The sequence below is a fragment of the Nipponia nippon genome, unplaced genomic scaffold, assembly GCF_047370975.1.
Source record: "Nipponia nippon isolate SJK-2023a ecotype South Korea unplaced genomic scaffold, ASM4737097v1 scaffold_43, whole genome shotgun sequence".
Taxonomy (NCBI): domain Eukaryota; kingdom Metazoa; phylum Chordata; class Aves; order Pelecaniformes; family Threskiornithidae; genus Nipponia; species Nipponia nippon.
In genome coordinates this window covers 476496-495026 of record NW_028262362.1, presented here as the reverse complement: position 1 = coordinate 495026, position 18531 = coordinate 476496, and the positions used below count along the sequence as shown (strand labels likewise).

General features: G+C 61.4%; 1 protein-coding gene across 5 annotated transcripts in view; it reads right to left on the bottom strand.

Annotated features, from left to right (window-relative positions):
- BUD13 (BUD13 spliceosome associated protein) overlaps positions 1–18531 on the bottom strand; it is a 122520-nt gene that overhangs the window by 80101 nt on the left and 23888 nt on the right. Inside the window, exons 15-16 of one of the 5 annotated variants that reach the window (XM_087778438.1) lie at positions 18136–18352; positions 12635–13128 (exon numbers count right to left, since the gene is read on the bottom strand). The exons of 1 other annotated variant lie outside the window; for it this stretch is intronic. The gene's annotated coding sequence lies outside the window, so the exon portion shown is untranslated. Of the gene's footprint in view, positions 1–12634; positions 18353–18531 lie in introns of those variants that run through there. 3 more of the 5 variants (XM_087778439.1, XM_087778435.1, XM_087778440.1) reach the window with 3 other exon arrangements.

Sequence of the window (18531 nt, the reverse complement as noted above, 5' to 3'; positions counted from 1 at the left end):
ACCAGAGCCTCGCAAAATAAATAAATAAGTGAGAAGTGATAAATTTTGGCTGTCTTAAAAAGACAGACCAGCATTGCTTATCAGCCACGATTTGACCAGATAGCTGCTTCAGAAAACAGACGCTGGTCTTTTTGTAATAAATGAAAGCAATAAAGCCAAAGTGCCTTCTCTGAGCTATAATTAAGCACCGCGGCGCCGGCGGGAGCCGTTCCCCCACCGGAGGGGCTGCGGCGTGGGAGCCTGCGGGGAGGCTGCAGGGCTGGGGGCTGCAGAGGCAGGGGGCTGGTGCCTCTCGGCCGCCGCCCTGCCTCACCGCAGAGGATGCTGCTGCACAAACGCCGGCCCGTGAAGCCATTCCCGCCTGCGAAGGCTGCTCCCGCCGCCACCCGAGATCTCGGCGAAAAGCAGGAGGGAGCCCAGGGCTGCGCTCCGCCCCGACCCACATCCCCAGAGCGGCTTTTCCTTAAAGAGGTGTCTATTTAACACAATTTCCATCACAAGCGGCTGCTTTGCATTTCTTCTGGCTTTATTAAAACTGATTTTCTATTTGCACTATACAAGCTGATCTGATTACATTTCCATTTTTCCCCTGAAGAGAAGGGTCTCGCTCTCCTAAGACAAAATGGAGATCAGGCTTGCCCCCCCCTCCTCCTGCTCAAGGGCTCTTCTGCCAGGGGACCGGGGATGAGGACCGCCTTCCAGAGTTGGCGCTGCGAGCAGCTCCGCTCTGCAGCATCCCGCATCTGTTTCCATGGGGACAGGGAGGCAGCCATTCAGCAGGCCTGATCCTGCTTTCGCCTGTATAAATATCAGCCAGGAGCCATTTCAGCAAAGGCGGTGGATTTGCCTTGCAGAGCAACAGGAACAGCCCAATCTGGGAAGGAGCCTGCTGGGAGCCCCGCAGCAAGCCGTGGGACACCTGCCCTGGCGCGGCCCCCTTCGGGCTGGCAGCAGGAGCATCTCTGCACCCAGGGGCTCGCCCGCCCCGGGACGCGGGCCCCAGAAAGCGGCTGGGCCAGCGTGAGCCTTCCTGCACAGAGCTGCTCCTCCCTGCTGTCCGTCCTTATGGGACGGCTGCTAAACTCGCCTCCTGCCTGTCCCGATGTGCTACTCGGGTCTGGCATCAGCGGGCAAAACTGCCCGTCAAGCAGGTGCTGGTAAACAGGCCAGCAATTCATCCACCGGCAGGGCTTGCCGCGGCCTGGCAAGGCTGTCGAGCGGCACTGCGCGCTGAACGGAGAGACGGGGCCAAACGCGCGGGTCCTCCCGGCCGCTGGCGAGAGGGCTGGCTGGCAGCGAGGGCTGGGACGGCGTTCCCGCGGCTGGGGCCAGCCATCACATCCCCGTGATTCCCAAACCCCCTTCCAGGGATTCTGTGGTTAAAAGCAATGAGAAGTTTTCATTTTGGATAAAGATTTTTACTCTTTCCCCCCCCCCCCCAATTAGGAAGCATCCATTCGCGTCCCTGCCCTCCACAAGGCTTGATAATTTCTCCCCATCTTCCCCCTCTTGCTCCACCACCAACCTTGTGGGAACCCATTGCCAGGAAGACGCTTTGAAGTACCAACTTCATGAAGATCGATTCCGCCTGCCTCCGGTTTTGACAAGTCCAAAGCGAACACGCAGGGCCACGGGGAGATTTGGTAATAATTACCATCTTTAATTACTACTAAAACATCAATTGCTCTTGTTCAATTAGTACCACAGATCCAGGCAAGGCAAATTTCGTAGCACAAAATAAGCTGAAAATCGATTTCTGAACACTTAACGCAGATCCAAAATTGCTAACCTGATAAGGGGGCAACGGCAGAACAAGCTCACCGTCAGGGAGGGATCGCGTGCTAATGTAATCGCTTCGGCGGAAGATTAATAACTTGTATACTTACATCTTGTACATCAAGTAGGAGTTACTCATTAGGGGGAGCGCGAAGAAGGGGAGAACGTGTTAACGAGGACAGAGGCAATTAGAGAAGAAGCCGTGGCGGCAACGCTGGCAGCCCGTCGCCTCGCGAGCGATGCCACGGCTGGAGAGGGCGATGCACGCTCGGGATCTCCCAGCCAGCCCCGACCCCCCCGCTCCCTGAGCGCAAGCCTCGGCTTCCAAGAAAAGCGCGGAAACCCCCTGCGGGATCCGCGCTCAGAGGCCCTGATCCCCCCCAAGAGATGGTTCTTTCTCTGCAAAAGGCAGAGGGAAGAGGACTCCCCCCCACCTTCCCGCGGCGAATCGCTGCCTCCCGCGGCCGCTCGCCACCCGAAGCCTGGCCAGGCGGTGCCCCAGAGCACGCCACGGCGCTTGCTGCCACCGACGATGAACATTTACACCAGAACGTTTCAAAACTTCACTCGGATACCAAAGATGCACAAACGGCCAGCGTCTCCTTCCCAGCTGCACCGCGGGACCTGGGGGCAGCGCGGAGGCATCTCCTCCCGCCCCGGCAGCGCGGAAGGTGCACGGCTCCAACGGGCACCGCAGCGGCACGTCCCCACGGCTGTCCTCACGCCCACCGCGGCCCATCGGCCCAGCAGCCCGGCCCTGGCTGCTCTTGAGCTCCCAGCGAGGAACAGGAGGAGAAGGGGCTGGTTTCCTCGCCTCCATCCCGCCCTACGCGGCCGCCCGAGCGCCTTGGGGGAGGCAGCTAATTGCCATGGCGATGGGCAGAGGCATTTGCATAATGAAGTGCAGCCGGGATGTTTAGCTCGTCTATTTTTTAGATGGTTTATCTTTAATTTTATTTAGCTTAAGAAGGGCATGTCACTCAAACCCGGCTGGTCATTTATAAAATCATTTCAATTGTGTCCGCGCAAAGCTGTCTCCAGGCCTAAGTGGCTTCTCCAACCAGCCCCGAATACTAATGGGGACGGCACCGGCACACGGGCGAGCGAGGGACGGAGCCCGCTGGCACACGGCAGGCCGGCACGGCTCCTCCCTGCTCTTCTCGCACGCGATTTTGTGCGGAAAGATCTCTACCCTTTGAGTAGCGGTTTTCTTTCTTTAGCCTTCTGAGCACCGTTTCTGTTGGGGAAACGTCAAGATTAAAGTATCGACTGCCCGTAGAAGCCCACAGGCAGTCGGTTTCTGAAGACAGCTTTAAGCGAGGGCTGCTGGTGGACTCTTTAAGCAATTTAGAGATAGACTGCCTTTGGTTTAAACGACGCAAAGATGAATTGAGTTAGCTTGACCCCCTCCAGCGTGTCCCGGGGTGCCCGAAGCCCCGGCGCACGGCTGGGGAAGGTGCCGAAGCCCTGCGGTGCCCCCGGGATCGCCCTGTCCCGCCAGGCACCCTCACCCTCCGCCGAGACCCACCGGGCTGCCGAGCAGGAGCTGACCGGCACCAGCTGGGACCCAGCACAGCATCTCTAACCAGCTGGCTGGCCTCTAGCAAGAGAGGCCTGCAGCAACCCATTTTGGTATAGGATTGGCCACCACCCCCCCCCCCCCCCCAAAAAGCTGCTTGTGACCCAGCAGCCAGCATCTCCCAGCACCCCAAAGACAAGGCTTCCTCTCTCTCCAAACCCTCGCGAGAAACGACAGGCAAGCGACTGGAAAGACACAAAGAGGGAGCGGTTGCCTACTTCCTTGGCGTATTTTCTCCTCTCTTTCATCTGCTCTTCCTTCCATCCTCCCTCCCGCACTGCTTCACTTCCCACACCTACCCACAGCTTAAAAGGAGGAGCTCAGCCAAAGCGCTGAAGGCCAGAAATTCAGCGCGTGCCTTTATCTGTGCCACAGGTGGCTCAGGAGACCTCTTCTGCATCACCCTTGGTCCCAGACAACACAGCCCTTTTTTCCGCCCACGCTCCCCCGAAACCTCTCGCAGCAGCCATCCACAACTTCGCTGGAATTCGGGGAAGTTTCTCGGCAGCGTGCTACTCACCAGCACCCCCTCACTCCTGCTGCAGGACAGCGGGAGGTGCCCACGAGGCCGCAGAGACCCAGGCACGGCTCCCCGCCGCTCCAGCCCCCGCCACACCGAGGCGGGCCACAGCCGGTGCAGCCTCTTAGCATCCGAGGCTGCTTAAACGCACGGAGACGGGGCAGGGACTCAACTCGGAACTCACAGAGACACTTTGCAGCAAGGAGGAGAGCAGCCCGCACGCAGGGCTCCGCTCTTTCCGCTGTCAAAACACACGTTTCTCTTTTTCCACAAAAGCCCCGAGCGCTGGGACGCAACTTGCCTGGGGTTTCCACAGCCGGAGAGCGTCTTCTCCCACCGCCGGCAGCCACGCGAGCCGGCGCGGCCCCACCTGGCCCGGGTCCCGCGGTCCTGAGCTGGGAGGGGGCCGCCTCTATTTCAAGGCTCTTGACTTGCCCCCAATTATCCCTGCAGCAGCCCTGGGTGCTAACGAGCAGGACCCGGCTCAGGTGGGCAGCAGAGCCCGCTCTCACCTGAGAGCGTCTCCCCGCCGCGCCGCTCGTGGGCGAGCTGATTAAACCGGCAGGCACAGGCGCACCCAAGTTGGAGAGAGGGCTCCAAACTAATTAGCACACGCACAGCCGCTCATTGCTATTATTACTGTGACGTTATTAATTTCCCCACCTCTCATCTGCAGCTTTACAGTCGCTTCATTTCAATCTGCTTTAGCGTTGGGAGGTGAAAATTAAACCCAAGCACTTATCCCGGAGTCACGCAGCCCTTTCCCTCCTCCTCCCGCTCCGTCGCGCCCGGTCCCCGTGCGCCGCGGGCTCCCGGCGTTCCCAGGCCGGGTCGGAGCTGGCAGCTCTGGTTCACCCCCGTAAATCGGGGCTTTGCTAACACCTACAGCGTCAGGCAGGGGTTTGCTGACACCGGCAGCACCAGGCGGGGAGGCATCCCCATCCTCCGTACGGGAGCTGGCGCACGCGCGAGCGTGCACAGGGCAGCAGCCAAGCAGGGAAAAAGGATACAGAGGCTGAGATATATTTGTCGGGAGTCATTAGCTACTCTCCACGATCAATCTGTTACCATAAACTTAAGCTTCCATATTCTTTCATTTTAAATGAATTTTCGCATCGTATTTCCAAATGAGCTCTGCTTCCAGTCAGCTCCCATTTATCTAATAATGCTATGCAAATATTTTGTTATATTTCAATGAAATACGTCGAAAGCTATTACCCAGTGCATTATCTCAGCATCAGCAGGGAGGCTCCGGTCCCCGCCACCGGCAGGCTGTCGCTCATCACGCCCCGAGCCGGCGGAGGACGAGCCGCCCCCCACCCGACTGCCACCCGGCGTGAAGGTCACCCGCGGCGGGCAGCGCTCGCCCGTGGCGGCAGGGGGTCCTCGCAGGGGGGCAAAACGCACGCAGCGCCGTTAAAGGCGTGCTGAACCGCTCTCCCGGGGCAAGACGCGGGCAGGAGGCGGCGGCTCTCCCGGCGCCCGGCCGAGCCAGAGCTCCCGCGGCTCCGTGGGGCGGCAGCAGCTCCCCCGGACCCGAGCCGCAGCCACGCGGGTGCTCATTGCGGGGGGATGGCTTCGCTGGGCAAGAAGGACCATCGAAACGGGCCCTTGGGGTGCGCAGCCGCTCAACGGGAAGGGCATTGCAAGCCCCCCGGGCTTCGGCTGGGGGTGCTCCTGCGGCCGGGGCCTCACTTGCTGCAGCTCTCCCCTTCGCTTTGCCTGCGGCGGGAAAACCGGACGTCTAGAAGACAGCTTCATGGACATAGGTTGATTTATTGATTATATACCCTACGTGCGCTTGCTAAGATCCATCATCCTCTCTTTTCCCTGGCCACCAAGCCCCCCAGTCCCGCCGCAGCGTCAGTGCTGTGCAAGGCGTAACTCCAACGAGCATTTGCAGAAACGGCTTTTCACACCGCAAACACCTGCGGAAGCGCGAAGACGGTGTCGTTAGAGCCACGCACCCGGCACAGGAGACAGACACGGCTCCCTGGCGGGTACGCGCTGCCGCTGCTCCCCCAGCCCCTGCCATCCCGTGCCGGGGATGGGAGCCGCTGCGCGCCCCACGCCGGGCCGGTGCCGCTTGCCGGGGCTGCCTCCGGCTCCGTCAGCGGGGAAGGAGGAATCCTGCCTGGCTCGGTGCCTTCTCCTCGCTCCTCGGGCAGGAGCCCCTCTCCGCAGGGGCCACGGTGCGCCAGCCATCGGGCTCTCGGTGAGGGCGGACCACGTTTTATTTGGTAACCACCGTGCTGGGCTGGAATTGCAAGTTGCTCTTTCCCTTCCCACCCCCAGTATCGATTTCTGGGAGCGGGGCAGCTTTTCAGTCCGGGAGAAACACGCCTGTCTCTTGCAAGCCAAAGGGCCGAGACACCTGTATCAATAAACTGCCTTTGATTTCCAGCAGGCACTGCTGTGGTACTGGAGCTATATTGCTTCAGTTCCCCTCCTCCCTCCCCTCGACTCGTTCTTGCCAAAGGACACGATGTGCCACCCCACCCAGCCCCCTCTCCCGATCTCAGAACCTGGCTTTATAGATTTTTTTTAAAAGCACTTTTATATTTTTTAATTGGTATTCTGCAAACTCTCAGCCCTCCCTAAGGAGCTAGGATGTTTGTCTTCAAAAAGCCTTTTTTTTTCCCCAACAAATTTTTTAAAGTACAAATTTTCCTGGCACGGATGAATGAGCTGCCGTGTGCCCCACGCGACCCGCCCGCAGACGAGGCTGCTTCTCCCAGTTTCAAGCACCGGTTTGAGGGGGGAGGAGAAGCAGCGCGGCGATGCGGCATCTCTCCCGGCAGCCATACCCCCGCCCCGGGCCCTCCCCGGGGCCCGGGCAGCTTTTGCGGGGCCCCAGGGCTCCGGACCCCAGCCCCGCCGCTGCCCGGCGAGCAGCCGCAGCCTCCCCCCGCTCCCGCTCTCCTGCACTGGCACCAAATTAAATAACTGCAACTCCCTTTTTATTTCCCGTTTGACAGTAACGTATTGCAAATGCAGCCGGTTTTGACATCCTAATATTCAGGCTTGTATCCCTTGGGATAAACGCGTCGTCTGTTATCTGAGCAAATTATTTGTACCGGGACAGTAGGGAGCAGGAAAACAGAGCAGACAGGCAGAGCCGGGCAGGAGCGGAGCGGAACGTGCTGCCCGGCCCGTGCTGCACCAGCCCGGCACCGGCCTGCACCCTGCCCGGGGCGGGCAGAGCATCTCGGCGGGCCCTGCCGAGGGCTGGGGAGGAGCGGGTCCGGCTTTTGTCTCGCCTCCAGCTCTGCCTGGCTGCCTTCTATTTGCCGGGGGAAGCGGCTGGCACATCTCCGGTGCCCACGCAGAGCGCGCCGCGGCGGCGAGCCCACGCCGCACGCCCGAGCATCTCCTCGTCGGCCGCCCGAGGGGCCGCGCTTGCATTTCACTGGGGTCGTCCCCCGGGGCGGGGGCTGCCTTCGGGTGCCGGCAGCGTGGCCGTCTCATCGACGCGGCAAGAAAGCGGTTGTCACCAGGCTAAGTTTATTAGGCGGGATCTCAAACGGCTGATGTCCTTTTAGTAATGAGCAAACTAGTGGAATCTCTGATCTGTTTTTAAGGCACTTACACCAAGGAAAGGCAGAGCGGCGGCTAAGTTCGTTGCGAAGCGTTGTGACCCGTGGTGTTAGAGGCACGAGAAAACGACGGGCATGGGAGCTGGGAAAGCAAAGGTATCCGTCTGCCGGCTCCCAGAGAGCCTGCTCCGGGCAGGGAGCCTCGAGCAGAGGACGGCTCGTAAGCCGTCCCGCCTGCACGAGGCCTTTCCCTCGGCGAGGCACCGAGCCGCCCATTCAGTCCCCGATGCTGGGAATTCTAGCCGTGGATCTTTCCGCGCCTGTTCCTTTTTAGACCTTAACGCCAGCTCTACCCGCTCACCATTGCATCCCTTGAAAAGGTTCACACGGCTTAGGCTATGTCAAAAAATCCATTGATTATTTTGCCATATGTTTAAGGAAGAAGAGTGGTGGAGCTCTAACAGAAATCCTCTGAGCAAGCAAGACACAACCGTGGCCCGTGGCTGAGTGCGGAGCAAATGCAGGCTTTTTTATTTTCCTTCCCAACCCTGCTCTCCTGTACTTGCTCTGCAGAGGGAATTGATCGTTGGATGTTATTTAATCAGAGGCAAGAGCTGATTCCCGACTATCCGACCTCCCGCTGCGTCTGATAGTTGACCTCCCACCGGCTCCTCCAGACCCGTCCTGCTCCGGCTCCCGCGCTCCCCGCAGCGCCCGCGTCCCCTGGCCCCGCTCCTCCGCCAGCGCCCTGCCGAGGGCTGCGGCCGGACCGGTGCTGGCTGGGGGCTGCAGGGCCGCCTCCCACCCAGGACTCGTCGCCCACCGGGGTCTCAGCGCCCTCACCGGCGCCTGCCCCTGTGCAGCCATGCAGCCTGCTGCCAGCTCGGCAATTGCTGGGCAATCCCGGGAACAATGAGGCCTGACTCTGTTAGCTCCAGACGAAATGGCTTTTTTATAAAAAGGGCCGCCTGCTCCGGGTGATGGATGGACCTGCGGCGGCTGGGAAGGGCAGGAGCTGCAGGGCGGCAGTGCGCAGCGGGGAGCCCGCGGGACTCGGCTGCTGCTGGGGGACCTCCACAGCGATGCGGAAGAATGGGGAGGGTGGGTGAAGGGTGGTCCGCAGCCAGCTTAACCCACGCCTGCCCCCGGGGAGAGAGGCCAGGCGGGCTCCGGGGGGTCGGAGCACGCCAGCTGAGCATTTCCCGCTTTGCTCTCGTCATCAGGTTTTTGCTCCTCCTTTTTCCCAACTCGGAGGGAGGCGATTCGTCACCTCGGATGTTCTCAAGCCACATCTCCCAGCCAAGCGAGGCTGAGGCGGCCAGACGAGGGCTCGCCCCAGCCCTGCCACCGGGACGTGGTGCCCCAGAAGCATCCCCGAGCTGCGAGGCATCCTCAGCCCGGGCTCCTCGCGGGGGACATCAGGGCCGAGACGGTAACCTCGGCGTTTAACCTGAACTGCAGGTCCTCGCAGCCCACGCTGCCGCCTCTCGCCTTTCCCTCCCTGCCGGCCGCCCATTTTAGAGGGGGGAAGTTTTCAAGCTGTTTTCTGTCAAAATGTGTGAGGTAGGAAGAAAGAGGCTTGGTGCCCATGAATATTCTGTAGCAGGAGATGGATTAGTGTCTGAGACGTATCTGAAGGGATTTGCGAGGGAATTATTTAGGGTGGTAACAAGTAAGCACTCGTTTAGCTTATATCATACGTTAGACAGGCAAGGCGTCGAGCTCTGGAAGTTAAAGCAGTAATGCCACTCCAAATTAAATTCATCAGTGCCTTAATTAAGATCTATATTTAGTTCTTAATTAAGGGGAGCGGAGCTGGGGGTTAGATGCTGCGCGGGGAGCGATCCCGTGCAGCTCAGTGGCTTGGGGGAGCCGCTTCCGACGATGACCCTGGGAAGTTCGGGAGGAAAAAGTTACCTTGGCACCAATGGGAACACGAAAGCAGCCGAGGACACGGCTTTCTCCTCCTGCCTCCCCTGCGCCCGCTTAATCAGTGGCTACGGCGCGCGGCTTTGATCCCAGAAATCAAACCCCCCGTCTGATGGGTGACTTGATGTTATGCTAATCCGGGTTGATTGAGCTGAGATAATGACACTTCATCCAGGTTTCCTGGGAGGTTTGAATAAACATCGATGCACAGCTGTCCCCCCCGCTCAGGTACCTACGGCGGAGGGCTCTTTCCCAGCCCCGGGCTTGCCTTCCGCCGGCGGACGGGCTGGGACCGGGGGCGGCGGGCGGGGGACCCTGGTACCTGCCGGTGGCCCTCCTGGTGCAGGAATCAAGTCCAAGCTCCCTTTCGAGCTCCAGGCCAGGGGCTGTGCCCTCGTTGTGCCGCCTCCTGCTCCAAAGCGGCACGGCACGCGGCCACGGGACCCTGCCCGTCCTGCTTGACGTCCGAAACCTTCATCGGGAGGTTTCGCAGGGCCGCTTCTGCCCGGGATGCTGCGGGAGAGGCAGCAGCGCCAGGACCCTCCGGTCTGCGTCCCCGGGGCTGGTGGCGGGGCCGGGGCGGCTGCGGCCGGGAGCCCCCAGCAAGGGGCCGTCCGAGCCGACTCGGGAGCAAAAGAGATGCGAGAAAACAAGCTAATCAAATTATACATTCCTAAGAAGCATTTATAAGCCGTGCGCGTTCTTTAATCTTAATTAGAAATCTTAGCAGCTCCTGCCGACTCCGTAATCAACGTTTGAATGTGGCTGACCCCCATCGCGCTAACCTTGAGAGTCTTGAGCAGGTATTTGATGAGGGAGCCGGGGAGAGAGCCGGCTTCGCCGCGCTCCTTGTGCCGGGGAAGCCCGGGGGTACGGAGCCCAAGATCAGAGCGGAGCGACGGGGTAATGATGAGTGTTACGGCTGAGCTCTAATTAAACAGCCTGCGCTGGCAGTTCCAGGAGCCCCTAATAATCTCGCTCATTTGGCTCAATAACATCCCTATTTGCAAATAAACACGGTTTCCTTGCGCTCCCCGCAAGGGCAGGCGGCCGGGAGCTGCTGCCGGCTCGGGGGGCAGCACCGTCTTTGGGGAAACCAGCCCGGCCGGAGGTTTCTGGCAGCGGCAGGGCGGGAGGCAGCGGTGCGAGCCGGCGCCGCAGAAGCCCTCCCTGGTGCGGGGATGAAGCAGCAAGGGGTGTTCCCCCCCAGCTGTCCCGGCCCCGGGAGCAGACCCCGCAGCGCGCGTGGTGGCCCCCCGTCCTCGCCTGCCTGGCGCAGAGGAGTTCCCGCTGGAAGAAAAGCAATGCCGGCGCAACCGAAGAGGCCGTGCTCGTTGGGAAATCGATGGCTGGTCGGGCGCTGCCCGGTAAGCACGACACGCTGTACAGGCCCTCTGCAAACACCGTCGCCTTCGAAGTTATTAACGGGCAGCGTTCACTGCCTCTTCGTTAGCGCCCAGTATAAACAGAAAATCGTTTGCTTACTGCAGATTTCAGCTTGAGCTGAGCAAATTTGCAGAGGGATAGTCAAACAGGGAGCTGGCTGCCTGGCTAGCCGCGCCCACAGCGGCAAGCGCAGATGCGGCAAACCCCGCGCCCCGGGCAGATGCCGGGTCCGGCTGGACCCAGGCTCGGCAGCATCTCCCCTCAACGAGTCCCGAATTCAGCAAAGCCCCACCCTCAGCGTTATCGGGCGCTTTATTTTTTCCACGGAGCCGATGCCCAGGAGCGGAGGCATTTGGCGGGGGGCAGGAGGAGCCGGCAGAGCCCCCGGGTCGGTGCCTGCGGCCGTGGGGCTGCAGCGGCTGCCGGGCCGGCGTCGCCGGAGGAGAAAGGCAAGCGGTCCTGCCTGCTGCCGTCAGCCGGGGGGCTTGTTTTCGCTGTCACTGGTGGATTTTGGATGCTTTCCAGGGTTTCGTGCTCTGCCAGCCCCTCCCCACCGAGAGCTGCGCACTTCCCAGCCCGCCCCCCGTGCAGCGTGTGCATATATATACAGATCTATCTGCAACAGGCATAGTCAACATAAATAAACACAAAGCTGCTCTGTATTTTGTACACAGAGGAAGCGCTTGCTGTCTGTCTGCGCTTTGCCAGATGGGGCAGGAGCGCTAGCGGGGGCGAGAGCGGAGCTGGGGGCAGCCGAGGTCTGCCGGCCACCGCCGGCGGGGACTGGTTTAACTGGGAGACGCCGCTGGGAAGGGCTGGTCGGACGTGCTCCGCAGCCGCTGCTGAGGTTCGGGGCCACGCCGCGCCGTGGCAGCTCTGCCGTGCCAGCGCCGGGCCCCGGCTGTCGCCGGGGTTTCCAGAATTTCCTTGAAGCTTGAGAGTAAACAAAGCAGTGGTGATAAAGAAGAGAACCGCCATCCCGGGCGTTACTCGTGTAATTTGCAGTTATTTAATAACCTCGTTGTGACTTCAAGCAAGGCAGCCAAAAATCCTTCCCTCCAAGGGAAAAACTACGGGGCACTGCATCCTGGGTACCGCCGTGCGTAACTGCTAATAAGCCATAAAGACAGAGTTTTAGCAATAATTAAAGCTACCAACGGCGGACTCCCACGTCCTCAGCGTTAGTGACTGCAGCCGCCCCATGCGGCAAAGGAGAGGAGCGCTGCCCGCGCCGCCCCTCCCGGCTGCCGGTGCCGGCGTGCCCGCGGCTGCCCGGAGCATCGCGCCCGCGGCGCCCTGCCCTGCCCTGCCCAAGCCACCCTGCTCACCGCGGGCAGCGGCTCCCCTTTTATTTTATTTTATTAAGCGCCTCGAAAACAACAAGACCTCACCGTTGTAATCTCTTCCATCGATCGGATCCGTTAGAAACTCACGGACTAATTAAGTCGCCTCCCTCCCTGCCCACGGACGAGGAGCGGGGCTCGGCCGCGGCCGAAGCGCTGCCGGGGAGGGCGACCGAGCCGGTACCCGGCACCCAGCCTGGGCGGCACCCTCCCCGCTCTCGGCAGAGTGCCCCCGGTGCGTGGGCGACAACGGGAGACCCCCGCCGGCATGCCGCACCGGCCCCTGCGCCCGCCACCCCTCCAACCGGAGGAGGGAGAGGAGGGATGATTTGTGAGCACCTTTGCTTCTGGTCACGATAAAAATAAATAAATAAGGGGGGAGAAAAATCCCTGTGAACATGAGTAATGGCCCAGGAATGAGCAACCCGAGATAAAACTGAATAATAACGTGTCAAAAACTACACGATGTGGGTTTTTATTCCCCAGCGGAGTTTCCTTCCTGCTAATCCATCACCGTAGAAGATGCAAGATTACTGCTTTCAGAAAAAGCTCCGGGAGATAAATGTGAGTAAATTAGGGTTTATTATATTATTTAGGAAGATATAATTTCAAACATTCCTCTATTAAATTATTTACGCCCTTGGCAGTGGCTCGGCTGGGCAGCGGCCCTCCCCGGTAGCATCCCCCACGCCAGGTGGCCGCAGCGGCGGGCGAGGCGGGGACGGCAGCGGTGACAGCCTCGGCTGAGCCATCGCGTCCCGTCAGCGGGGACGTCGGCCCGGGTGGATCTGCGGGGTCCGCATCGTCCCGCCCGGCTCCCGCGCCGCAGCCCCCCGAGGGGCAGCGTCCCCGGGGCCTCGGCCAGGGGTGGCATCCCCCAGGAGCTCCCCCGCCGCCACTTAACTCGCCGTGCGGATGAGCCCCGTCCCGCTCCGCTCCCCGCTGGCGCTTAAACAAGGTGTCGGGCACTTCTCTTTAAATTGCAGCAAAATTACAGTCACATCAATAACGAAAGGCTTGTCCTCCCTGAGGGGAGGCTGGCAGGAACCAGCCGTCCTGCTGAAAGACAAATGTACCCTGTATTTAAATCCAGCGGCAGAGATGCTCGCTGGCGTATGGCCTTTCTATTAGCGCGCAGCAAAGCCTGGCGGATAGGTCAGCGCTGTCAGAACATGAAAGGAGACGCAAGGCCGGGACAAGCAAAGCAGGTGGGGAAAGGTGAACTTTGTCACGGCGGGGAAAAGCGGCTGCTGACAGAAATTTAGCGTCCTTAACGAGCAGCCCCGCTCCTCCGTGTCAGGCCTGACATCTCTCTTTCCCCAAGCAAGCGGCGGCGCTGAGCCTCCCGGCCCCCCGCGCCGCCGGCCGGGACCGCTGCGCGTCCCGCGGGAGCCGGGCAGGGAGGCGGTGCCCGGGCAGCCCGCGGCGGGGCAGCCGGGCTCCGTCGCGCCCTGGGCGTCCGTCACCCGCGCCATTGCCAGCTGGCTTCCCGAGCCAGGCGCCGGCGCTGCCGGCGCTGCCGTGCAAAGCTCGGCTCGCCGCTGGAAGCGGCGAGCGAGGCTGAGCGGAGCTGGCGGGAAGGGCTGGCGAAATCCTGCCCTGGTGAGGAGACGGAGCCGACTGCGTCCGCCAGCCCCCGCGAGATCGCTGCTCCGTCCGCACGGCCGTTCCCCGAGCAGGCCGGCGGCCGCGATGACCTCGTGCACCCGGCATCAGCCCCGGGGACGGCACCCGCTCCCAGCCCTTGCCCGCAGCCCCCTGCCAGCATCGTCCCCGGAGCCGAGGTCCCCTGCCAAGAGCAGCCACGTCACGCTTGCCGTCAGGCTCGGTAGCGAAGGTAGCAGCCACGGCATCCCTTCTCGTTAGCTCTCCCCGGCCCCGCGCGGCCGGCTAACTAGACCGGAGCTGACAGAGGAGGATTACCCGCTCCCAGGAAGCCGGCGTGATTGTGTTTACTCCAAAACCTGGGCCGACTTAGTTGTCGGCGTGCATCGTTAATCTTCTTCTACAATCCCTTCCCCATCTGCTCCCACTTTTTAATGAACTGCCACTTGCCGCACTCAATAAAATCAGCGCTTCGCAAGGATCGCAGCAAGAGGGGGAAGCACGAGGCGACGCGGGGAGGGAGGGGACGGCGGTAAGGATACGCCCTTTGCTATGGGAAGACGCTGTCTCATCTACACGGGCAGACGAATCGCAGCATCCCTCCCCGAGACGCTTTTGGCCGCCTTGCCCCCGAGCGAGTTACTGACAACCAGATCAGGCCGCACCGAGCGCGAGCCTTACAGCGCAAAACGTCAGCCCAAGTTCGATCCCAGCTACGCTGTTTTACACAATTAGTTTCGGCGCATGAATACCGCAGGCGGCACCGAGGTTGGAGTTTTCCAGCTTGCTGGCAGCTCTGGGGATTCATCCGATATCAGGCTATTACCTTCCGATTACTTTCCTTGGCAGCCAACCCGTTTGGAGCTGGCAAACAAACAATAGGGAAGAGCGTGATGGGGAGCTTAGCTTTCAAATGACACTTTTCAATCATTTGTCACACCAAAGGTATAACGAGTGTTTAATACAAAACTCAAAAGCCTGCGGGGCTGGGGCAAGGGGGGGCTTTTCTTACGCGGAGGATGCCGAGTTTGGGTGGAGCTCGGAAACTCCGTCTCCATTTCTCCGGCTTTCCCTGCGTGGACGCGGCCAGCCCAGCCGGGCAGGACTTGCCGGAAAGCCCCGTGCCCGTGAACCGCACCGGGACGGCCGACGGGGAAAGAGCCAGAATCCCGCCCGGGCATCCCCCGTGCAGGGGAAGGACACGGCGGGTGTCAGCCCGCCGCGCCTACGGCGACGGCCCCGTCCCTGGCGGCCGGGAGGGCTGGTGCGGGACGCAGGGCCACCTGCCCGCGCTAATCCTTAAGCATTTGTTGCCTTAATGTTACCCGTGATCAGACTATCTCATCTTAATGTGGATCTAATGTAGAAATCCATACGAGCTCCAGAGTCATTGGGTATTAATTAAACGCCGCCATTACCTCACCCGGATTGCTTTGTGTTTGTTGCTCTCTGCAATTAGCAGACGAGACCTGCGCCGCAGCTGCGCCGTCTCCCCGCGCAGAGCACCCGAGCCGGGCGCGGGCGATGGGTGAGAGCGGCCCCCCAGCCCTGCCCCTTCCCGGCGGCTGCCTCTCGCCCTGAACAAAGTTTCCTACCGCAGGCTCGGAGGAGAAGAGGCCTTCGGAGGCGGGAGGAGGCTGCCTCGCTCTCAGCATCCTTCCCCCAAGGTGTTTTGGTCCTGCCTCGGTATTCAGGCTCACGGTCTCCCTGCCCGCCGTGTCAGACGAGAGAGGAGAATAGAAATCGCTCCTTAAAGTTCACAACCCGTCACTCCGGCTTTCAGAAATACAAGCAAAACCGGCAAAGCAGCAGGGGGAAAATCCATTTCTTTCGAGATGATCTTTCCTGGAACATGTCCTGTTGATTTGCAGTCAGGGAAAGGCGAGTGTGTTTGCCTGAGATAGGGGAATCAGATCTGTCTAAACTCTCCTCTACTCCAAACTCCCCCCCCCCGCCCCCGTCGAAAGAGCTTTTAAAAAAAGAGAAGCCTTGAGAGCAAGCTCTCCCCTTGGAAGCCCTTTCCTTTGTGAACGTGCCCCCTGAGGACCAGCCCTTCTGCCCTTCTCCCTCGCCAGCAGCACCGGGGGACCGGAGCTGGCGTTACCCCTGGGAGCGGAGCCGGGAGCGGGCTCTTCCCGGCCGGGGGTGTTTTGGGCTGGATGCTGCAGTCCCCAAAGGCGCTCGGACCGTGCTCGGGACCGCGGCGACCTGCTGCGTCCCGCTGCGGGGCCGGGTCGGGCACCTGGGAGGATGCGGAGCGAGCCTTTATTCCTAAAAGGACGAAAGGACTTTGCAGGGACGTCTCTTGCTCCTGCAGCTCCTCGGGGACCACCACAGCTGGGGGCCGCGCAGACAACCCTGCCCACGCGTTCAGCGCTTCCAGCATCCTCGCTGCAAGGGGAGGCAGCCTCCCCGCCCCGCCTCGGGCTGCTCTCGGACCCGCATCTCGCTCCTCGGCCGCCGCCGTGCCGCCGGCTGGGTGCGGTGGACGCTGTCAGTCCCAACGCAGCGGGAGCCGGGCTGCGCTCCCGGGTGGCCGCTGCGACCACGGGAATCGAGTAGCCCAGGGGTTCTTATTAGAAACGATTAAGAATTGCAGCGGCCTGTGAGCTCGCCACCACCGCTGGCGCACGGCGAGCGGCTGCGGCTGGGGATGCGGGGCCCTGCGCCGGTGCAGCACTGCCATCTCCCGTCCACGCCGCCGCGGGGCTCGCCCACCCGTGGCAGCCCCACGCAAGCCCCCCTTTGCGAGGGGGTCCCCGCCGGCGCTTGGCATCCCTGCGCCGCCAGCTCCCGCCTGCCCGGGGTTTGCTGCTCCGGCGCTGACGCTGCCCCGCGCCGCCGCCCACCCCAGCAGCGTCCCCGGCGTCCGGCTCCGGCGCGGGACCCCTCCAGCACCCCGGCACCAGCGAGGGTTTGCGTGGCCAGCGCCGCTCCCCGCGGGAGGCCGCTGCTCTCACCCGGCACGGAAAGGGGAAAGCACAACGCCGCTCTCCATTAGCGCAATAAACCAGAGAAAAATAAACTCTTTGTCAAAAAGCCAGGGGAAAAAAAAACGCAGAGTGTGACCTATGAACATCTGCTCGTGTTCCCCTCCAGTTATTGCAGAAAGAGAAGCCAAAGATAGTTCAGGCTTCTCGCACGGCTGCGAAGGGTTTTCGCGTTTGTGCCGTTCGGGTTTTTTTCTCCTCCTCCCCAGTGGCTTTTCAGGCTGTAACAACCGAAAGGCCCCTCGGAAAGGATCAGAGCGTTAAATCTCCCTGTCATTATTTCCGGGTAACGTCCCTCCATCCTCGCCTTGGAGGGGTACGCGGCAGGGAGGCCTGGCAGGTCTCCGAGCCCCTTTCCGAAGCTCACGCCGGCGAGGGGGCGGGCAGAAGCGCCCAGCAGGGCTCAGGGGAGCCGTCCCCTTGCCAGCAAATAAAAGATACCGCGTGTTCGCGTTTGCCCTCCCGCTGCCCCTAATTTCCCTCTGGGATGAGCAGCTCCTCGCTTCGCTTCCCCGAAGGCAGCCCTTCGGGAGAGCCCCGCTCCCCGCGGGAACCCACGCCGCCTCGGGGGGAGCAGCCCGGCGTCTCCCCGAGAACCGCCAGCCCGGCCAGGACGCCCCAGGGTGGGCCTGGCCGCTCAGCCGTGAGCTACGGGGGCGTTCGTCCGGAGAAAGGCCGATGCAGAGTCCGGCCTTCCCTTTAACTGGGCGCGAGGGATGCTCTCCAAGGGGAGGATGCAGCAGCCAGCCCTCTGCCCGAAAGGCGCGGGAGAACCGGGAAAGGCAACAAAGAACAGAACCCAAACGGCGAACAGTGCCGGGAAACCCCGCCGGGAGCTCAGGGGAGGAGAGGGGAGCAGTTTGTGTAACCCTGGAGACGGGGGAAAGGAGCCCGAAGCGGAGGGAGCACGGTGCCAGGAGCACCGGGGATGGGCAGCACCGCGGAGGGGCTCGGCGAGGAGCGGCGTGAGCCCCTTCCCAAAGCCGCCCCTCGACAAGGGAGGGCCGGGCAGAGGCCCCGGGAACGGAGCCCACGGAGGGGCTGGAGGAGCATGACGCGGTTCTGCAGAGAGCCCTTTCCGCGGAGAGGGAGCGGGAGGGTTAGGCAGGTGAGAGAGCGGAAGAAGAAAGAAGTGACGGGGGAGAATAAAGGGAGCGAAGCAGAGAAAAGACGTTGATGCAGGAGAAAAGAAAAAAAGATCGGGTACGAAATGCAGGAGAGCAAGGACAAAAGCTGTAAAGAGGCTGCACCGGCGCTCCAGCCGCCACGACGCAGCCAGAATCGTCTGTCTCGTTAAGCGCTCTATCTGTTTTGATAAATCCTAACCATCATCGCGCGCCATTTCTCCAGAGCGAGCGATGCCTGCAGTTCCCTCAGAACTTGGGCTGACTTTTTCTTTCCTTGCTGCCCGTCCGCCCCATCCCGCTCCCTCTTTGGTCTCCCCGTTGGGCACAAACCCCTTTGCGCAAACCTTCAGGTTCTCTCCTGCTTTGGCCACGAACTCAGCGAGGGAGCCTTTCGCAGAGAAATTCCCGGGGGCCCCAGCCACGGTGCAGCGGCTTCGGACGCACGCTGCTCGCCGGTCGCTGCCGGAGCGAGCCTGAGGATGGGGCAGGCTAGCAAGCAGCAGACGCCTGGCCAGATACACCCACTGCTTCTGGGAGAGGTCCGTGTTCCTCTGCACTCACCTGGGGTAGAGATTTGTAAAAAGAACGTTTGAAAGAAATAAAGCCAGTGAGATCCGGAACACCGCGGGTGCAAGCGGCGGCCTCGCCCGCCTGGGCTAACGAAGGCTGCACGCTGAGCAGAGCCGTTTCTGCCTTCCCGAGCAGCCCCAGCGCGGCAGAGCGGGGAGGGGACACCCTGC